Source organism: Mus caroli, chromosome 2 (genome assembly GCF_900094665.2).
Source record: "Mus caroli chromosome 2, CAROLI_EIJ_v1.1, whole genome shotgun sequence".
Lineage (NCBI taxonomy): Eukaryota > Metazoa > Chordata > Mammalia > Rodentia > Muridae > Mus > Mus caroli.
In genome coordinates this window covers 88,686,650-88,694,935 of record NC_034571.1, presented here as the reverse complement: position 1 = coordinate 88,694,935, position 8,286 = coordinate 88,686,650, and the positions used below count along the sequence as shown (strand labels likewise).

At 42.9% G+C, this 8,286-nt stretch overlaps 1 pseudogene; it reads left to right on the top strand.

Moving 5' to 3' along the window:
- The first annotated feature begins 4,442 nt into the window (after window positions 1-4,442).
- LOC110290369 lies at window positions 4,443-6,043 on the top strand (annotated as a pseudogene).
- The last annotated feature ends 2,243 nt before the right edge of the window (window positions 6,044-8,286 follow it).

Here is an 8,286-nt window from a genome sequence, read left to right as displayed (position 1 = left end):
GTAGGGAAGTGGGGGGCGCTATGGGGGACTTTTGGGATAGCATTGGAAATGTAATTGAGGAAAATATGTAATAAAAATATTAAAAATTTAAAAAAAATGCTACTGCATTAGGAATGCAAACAATTCCATATCTAACATGGGTGTCTTATGGATTTATTGCTTTGGAGTGATACAATGATGACAACTCTCTTTTAAAAAAAAATCATTTAATTGGGGCTGGCTTACAGTTCAGAGGTTTAGTCCATTATCATGGTGAGAAGCATGGTGGCATGCAATTGTGGTGCTAGAGAAGAAGCTGAGAGTCCTACATCTGGATCCAAAGGTAATAAGAAGAAAGTAAGATGTTGGGCCTGTCTTGAGCACCTAAGACCTCAAATTCCATCCCTAGTGACACACATCTTCCAATAAATCCAAACATATTCCAGCAAGGCCACACCTTCTAATAGTACCACTATATAGTCCTATGGGCCTTTGGGGACTATTTTCATTCAAACCACCACAATGTGCAAGGATGATCATGTCAGGATAGCCCTTGTGGTCATACCATGCCATTCCATACTACATGGGAAAGAGTGGCCATATCTAGAAGGCCCTCATGGGCACTCCACCCCAATTCATCCTGGTTTTAGTTGCATGCCTTCTCACCCACAGCAGACACAATGCATTGGCTTCTCTAAAACACATCTTTAGGTCTGCTATGTCCTTATTAGAATACCAAGTGTTTCATAACTTTGCCTGGAGGGGTAAACAATCATCAGTTACCCCAGATAGTCCCAATGACAGACCAAAAGGCCTATTCCTCTCAAGTATAACTTGATAAACCATTGAGGCTGCATTAAGGAGCATAGGTGAGGGGTAACTTTTAGAAGCATGAGCAACATATGGTTAGATAAGGTGTCCAGCACCGCCTCAAGCAGTTGTGAATAGCGTTGAGATCCTCCAGGATGTGCATAATTATATGTGCTTTGTGTGCCCTGCCCAATTCTGTGAGGGAAACCTAGTAGGCCCAGGTTCATGAACGTCTCCTGTAGGCAATTTTGGCTGATCTGCTTTCAGGACAACTACAACTGTGTTATGTGTGGAGGGCAGAATTCACAACCCAGGAAATAGCTAGTGACTCAATGGAAAGATATCAAAGAATCAAAACAGCATAGCTCACTGTCAAGTCATGAGAATATACTAAGTCATGTGGGAAAAATTACGTGTTAAATTATGAAAATTAGCCGGGCATTGTGGCACACGCCTTTAATCCCAGCACTCAGGAGGCAGAAGCAGGCGGATTTCTGAGTTCGAGGCAGAGCCTGTTCTGCAAAGTGAGTTCCAGGACAGCCAGGGCTATTCAAACTACTGTAGATATGCTTGGCATACAAAAATAAAAGCACAGAGATAAATATATTATGAAGCCCACCTCTGTGTTTGAATATATCTATTTCCTCCAGAAGTGTCTTCCTGCCTTATTATGATGATCATTATTATTTATATTAAATACATTTAACATAAGATTCTCTCTTTTAACATTTTGTGTGCATGTGTGTGTGTCTGCATATGTCTGTGTGTGTGTGTGTGTGTGTGTGTGTGTGTGTGTGTGTGTGTGTGTGTGTCAGGGCCTTGCTATGGGTCCAAAGTTCATTTCTAAGTTCTCAGCTCAAGTACTCCTTTCATCTCAAACCCCTAAGTAGTTAGGGCTATAGATGTGTGCCACTGTGAATAGAATTGTAGCAAGCTTTTAAGTGTATATGGTGCCTTTGGCTGTGTGGAGTGTTTGCTGTACTAGATCAGTCCATGCCTGAACCTTCCCACTCTTAGGTTCACGTCTCTTCTCCCCATCCTCCAAGCCCTGACACCTAATCCCAGTCTCTGCCTCTGGGTTTGACAACTTTAGATTGTTCACATAAGGGCATGGAGGAAGCATTCATCTGTTTAGATCTGGCTTATTTTAGAAATGTTCTCCAGGCCACCTACATTGTCACAGGTAGCAGGAACAAACATGCTAATACTGACTGAGCACGTGTTCCTTTCCATCACTAAGCCCAGCGTTCGACCTACTTCATTTAACTCTTGGGAAGATAGTGTTTAAAGTAAGTACTCTTCCCCGCCACTTTACTCAGAGATACTGGAGTTCAGAGAAGTTTAAGGGGTCCCCCAGAGTCACACAGGTAATAACACAGGCATTGGGGATTTACAATCCACGTTTTTTATTGTACATTTTATGGTGTACAGTGTAATTTTAGAACTAGGCAATTGTATAATGATCAATTCATGTTAATTAGCATGTCCAACTCATCACATTTTTTAACTTTTTTGATTAATGCATAACAATTCTACATACTTATGGGACCCGCTGTGATGTTTTAGTACTTTATGTCCTGATCAACTCAGTGTAACTAATGATTTCATTTGCTGATCGCAAGCTTGATTTTAGAGTCTTCAAGCTTCTCCCTTTTATGGTTTATAGAATATACAGGCCTATAGTCACTCATAGTGGGGTAGAACACTAGAAGTTAATCTCCCTAACTTTTCCTTTCTGCATTCAGACCTCGTCCTGAGTAAACAGAGAGGAGAAACTGAGATGGGGGTTCTTGCAATCATGCAGACTTGATTGGAGACCAAGTTCCACAGTCACGTACATTTGGGTGAGCGACTTAACCAGTCAAAGCCTCTGCCTCTTGGTCTGTATTATAGAAACAATAGATATCACCTGCCTCTGGAGATGCTGGGATAATTAAGTGAGACAATGTACATGAAGTGCTTAGCATGATGTCTGAAAAAACAGCCTTTAATTTTGGGTCACTATTCTTACTGTGATCTTGAGCATTGTCATTTTTTCAGATGAAGCACTTTCTCCAGTACACATCCAGAGGCTGCGAAGCTCTCCTTTGATATAACTCTGAACTTGCACTTGCCCTTCGGTGAGAGAGCAGAAAAGGATGACTTTATAAGTCATTAGTTAGAAACACCAACCCCCTGAAGGATTTTGATTCCTAAGCTGGTCTCCATTGTTGGCCAAGAATGCACAAGGAAAACGGCTTCCCATGGTGCTGGAGAGACAGCTCTTGTGGGTAAAGCACTTTTCCATGCAAAATTTGCATATGAGAACCCAAGTAAAGTCAGACATGGTAGTACAAGTCACTGAGATGATTGGCAGAGACAAGATCTTAGGATAGCTAGCTGTGGTGAACAAGATATCCTGTCTCAAAGTGGAAGTCAAGGACTGACACCCATACTTACACACATGAACGTGCACATATAAACACATCATTATACACAAAGGAATGACATTGACAGGGAAGAGAGAGGGGAAGTGTGAAAGGAAGGGAGGGAGGAGAACAAAGAAGCAAGAAAGAAAGAGAGAGAGAAAGAGAGGGGAAAAATAAAGGGAATGAAGGAGACAAGAGAGAAAGGAAGAGAGGGGGAAGGGAAGGAAAAAAGAGGGGAGGAGAAAGAGTTGAGAAGAGAGGCAAGGAGGGGAGGAGAGGGGAGGGAAAACAGAAGGGGCTGCCTTCCTGACTCTCGCTTGGATTTGATGAGTTGGGTGGTTGTTGTTTGCAGTTTTAGTTTATATTTTTGTTTTTACCTTTGCTGTTTCATGGTCATTGTGCTGACTTTAAATAAAACATATCAAGCATGGTCAAATTTAAACAATATAAACACGCATGCTTGGTTTCTGTCAATCCATTCAAGAGAAAGGAACATTACAAATGCAAATGGTGACACCTTCAGAGGCTGCCCAGCTCATGCTACACACACACACACACACACACACACACACACACACACACACTTTTATTTTTCTCTCCACCATCACCCTTTCTCTCTCTAAATCTGGGTGTCCAGGCTATGCCTCAGGAGGCTCCCCTCCTAGTCTTCAGGGAAGATGCCACATACAAGTTTCTTACTAAAACATCCTTTTTAAACTCCTTTTCAGTGCTGAATAAGAAGATAGAGTTTGGTCCTTGGGGTCTGAAGACAGCAGCCCGTATCAACTCAGCGGTGTGGGCAGGGCAACTGAGCGGAGCTGGTCTGTAAACTTAGTGAAGATGCAGCAGGGAGCAGGGCTGGACAAGGCTCCAAGAAAAAATTGGATGTTAACATTCCCTTCTACTGCAGCCTGCCTTTAAGTGCTCACAGGAAGGGGAGGAATAAATTGCTGTTGTTGGTTTAAAAGGAATGATGGCCAGGTGAGTGGCTCGGTGGGTAGAGGGGCTTGCTGTCTAGCCTGAGGGCTTGACTTTGATCCAGTATCCTCACAATGGAAGAAAACAGACACCTGCAAGTTGTGCTCCGACTTCCACACGTGTACCACGGCATTTATGTAGCCACCCCCACACACATCACATGCATATACAGGAATAAATACATCCCTGGCCCCAGTGGACTCTGCTTCTTCTGAGAAAAAAAAAAACCCTCCAAGGAAGCCTGAGCACTTGTTGAGTTTCTAAGCCATGGTCTATGTGTCAGGGATGATCAGTGATGTGTCCATAGCCTTCTCGCAGGGAGAGTGGCAATCCCTGGACTTAGAACAGAGGAATTTGTACAAGGATGTGATGGTGGCGAACTATCACAATGTAGTTTCACTGAATGTCTGCTTCATTTCTAAGCCAGATGTTATTTCCTTACTAGAGCAAGGAAAAGAGCCCTGGAAGGTTGTGAGGAAAAGAAAAACAACGTCCAGATTTGGAAAGTTAGGATGAGACCAACCAGTTATTCTCAGAAAATGGTGTTTATGAAGTTAATTTATCCTAATGGAAGAGAGTGGGAAAAAATGGGAACAGTGGCCTGAAGAGCCTCCTTTAAAAAAAAAAAGGAATGGGAGTTGAGAAGAAAACAGGAAAGGCAAGAGGGCTCTCAGGAGGGATATCTCAAGTGAAGCGCACATCTTAAAGAGTGTCCATCCTCTTACACAAAGTGCGCACTGACTACACATCAGAGGATCGATCCATTTTGTAGAGAAACCCAGTGAATGCGGTGAATGTGGGAAGGCCTTTAGAGTCCGCCAGCAGCTCACTTTTCACCACAGAATTCACACAGGTGAGAAGCCCTATGAGTGTAAGGAGTGTGGGAGGTCCTTCAGGCAGACCACACACCTTACCAGGCACCAGAGACTGCATTCTGGTGAAAAACTGTATGAATGTAAGGAGTATGGGCAAGCTTTCATATACGGCCCAGAGCTCAGAGCACATCAGAAGCTTCACACCAGTGAGAAGCCCTATGCATGTAAAAAATGTGGGAAAGCCTTCAGGGACAGGAACAACTTACTCTCCATCAGAGGATCCATACTGAGGAGAAGCCCTATGTGTGTCAAGAGTATGGAAAGGCCTTCAGGCAGTTGACGTACCTACTCGCCATCAGAAGCTTAATGTCGCCGACAGACTGTACGAGTGTAAAGAGTGTGGGAAAGACTTTTTGTGTGGCTCTGGCCTTAGTACTCACAAACTTCCCACTGGTGAGAAACCCTATGAGTGCAAGGACTGTGGGAAGGTGTTTAGAGTTCGACAGCAGCTAACGCTCCATCAGTGAATTGGTACTGGGGAGAAGCGCTATGAGTGCAATGAGTGTGGGAAGACCTTTTGTCTGGGCTATCACCTTTATTCTCCAACACAGAATCCATCCTGGAGAAAAGCCTTAGGAATGCAAGCAGTGTTGGAAGGCAGTTCAGTCGCTACTCACAGCTTATTCGCACCAGAGTATCCCTATTGGGGTTAAACCCTAAGACTATAAGGAATGTGGGAAAGCCCTCAGACTCCTCTCTCAGCTCACACAGCATCAGAGTGTTCATGCTGGGGAGAAGTCCTACACTTGTAAGGAATGCGGGAAGTCTTTCAGATTGCCTCAGAAACTTACTCTACATCAGAGAATTCATACTGGTGAAAAGCCCTTCTAGTGCAGAGAATGTAGGAAGGCCTTTCGACTTAATTCTTCTCTTATCCAACATCTGAGAATCCACTCTGGTGAGAAACCCTATGAGTGTAAGGAGTGTAAGAAGGCCTTTAGACAACATTCTCACCTCACCCATCATCTGAAGGTTCAAAGTGTCCAAGTGTGACAAAGTCTCTTAGAACATTCTGTGAATGTTACAGCTAATCTCATTTGACCATACATGTAACTGACCTGGCATACAAGGTTTTATATTATTAAAGGGATATGTGAATGTAAAAAAGAAGAAGATGAAGTTCAACATTGCTCTAGAAGCATATTGTAAAAGATGATCACTGAGATCACAACGGTATTTGCAATGATGCCTTCCTGACCACATAAGTTAATAAGCAGAGCCAACTCTGCCTTCTCCCTCCAGGGTCTGAGCAGTGATGCAACTGAATCCTACTGGCTTCTGGGACTCAGGTTGGGGACAATTCCAACAACCTCAGATGTTTTACTGAAGCTTCATGAAAGACTCACAGCCCAACTTCTAGATCCACTAAGTGAAAGCAGGAGACAAGTGGAGAAACACAAACAGAGCAGGTGCCTGAGGTCACACCGAGTAATCCCTGACACCCTGGGTCCATTAATGCTTATGTTATGAGTGTCTCTGGACTTCCTAGTTAAGGAGCCAGTCTCTTTTCATTGTCCTGTTTAAATCTGTTTGAGTTAAAATTATATATAGATAATACAACACAAAACTTTGGATGAGGAAGGAAAGCAGGATGTAAGAGAATAAATGTCTAGAGTACATACCCCGAGGCCTGCTGTCTTCTCTATATTGTACATGTGGTAATGCAGTCCTCACAAGAACTATCCAAAGTACAGGCTCCATTGTGATCCTCAGTTTACAGAGAAGAAAGCACAGAAGTCACCTGTACTAGAAACTGAAATACTAAATGCAGAGCTGAGATCTGCATCCTGGGAATCTGAGCTAGTCTATACTGTTAATTCCTACTGGATAATTTAGGAGGTAAATAGGTACATGCAGGCATGATATAAAAAAAAAAAAAGGAAAAGGTGAGCCACAGTTGTCAAATAAAACAGCATTCAATAATGTGTATTCTTCACAACTGTACTTAAAAGGATGAGAAACTAAGCATTTGATAGAAGAATCCAAGGAGAGAAAAAAATATAAGCAAAGAAAGGCAGGAAATGGGCAGGATAACCTGTACTTCCTGAGCAGGACTGAAGACCTGGGACTGATTCATTTTATTTGAGACAAGATCTTGCTCTGTAGCTCAAACTGGCTTTAAACTGTGTCAGGCCACCACAGGAATATTAGGATTACAGCTGTGTACCGCCATGCCCAGTTGTTTGGTAGGTTTGTCTTTAATTCTAAGAACATAGAGATGTACTTTCTAATATTTAATATGTGCCATGGTAAAAGGTCTCAAATGAGGATTCAGGAAGAACACTGAAATGGATTCTGGGGGCATAGAGTTTATTAAAGGACTTATTCATGCATGGACAGACAAACAGACCACACTATGGCAAGGACTTGTGGAGAGTTCAAACCCTAGCACCACAGAATGGCTGGGTCTCTGAAGAGAGAAGGTTGAGACCCACAGGACATAAGTAGGAATCGCTTCTTATACTTTTCTTGAGGATGGGGAGGTTTCAAAGCACAAAGCCAGGCTCTCTGAGTCCTTGGCAGGAAGCAGGGAAGGAGGCAGAAGCAGGATCTGTTGCCACCAATACTCCCTTTTAATGTAAACTCACCTCCCGACGTGGGAAACCTCTGGTATCTAGGAGTCACAGACAGTGTCTCTGTGAGATGCCTGCTTGCATGTGTGAGATGAGAAGAGCTGTGCAATTAGGTACTATGACCTATGGAGCAGCTGGATTCTAACACATTATTACACATGATATCTGTGCTTGCTAACCTTGGTTATCAACTTGACACACTCAGAAAGATGGAATATTGGTTGAGGAATTCCGTCCATCAGATTGGCCTATGGACATATCTGTGGGTGTTTTCTTAATTGCTAATGAAGGTAGAAGGGCCTAGTTCACTGTGGACGGTATCATTCCTAGGACAGTGGGCCTGAGCTACACAAGAGTTAAACATGGGCAAAGGAACAAGTCAGTTGGCAGCATTTATCAAGTTCCTGCCTTGAGTTTTTGCCTTGGCTTCCCTCCATGGTGGAATATAATCTAAAGATAAAAATAAACCTTTTCTTCTATCTCAATTGTTTTTGTACATGCTGCTTATCACAGCAAGAGGAACCAAACTCGAACAACACCCTAACTCTGTAATTCCTATTTCAGGAACACTGGAAAGAGAACAAATTTAGTCAAATCTCTGAGTGTATTTAACTTGAACCAGGTAACAGGAAATCCAATATACATTCTCACTCAATCTCCCTT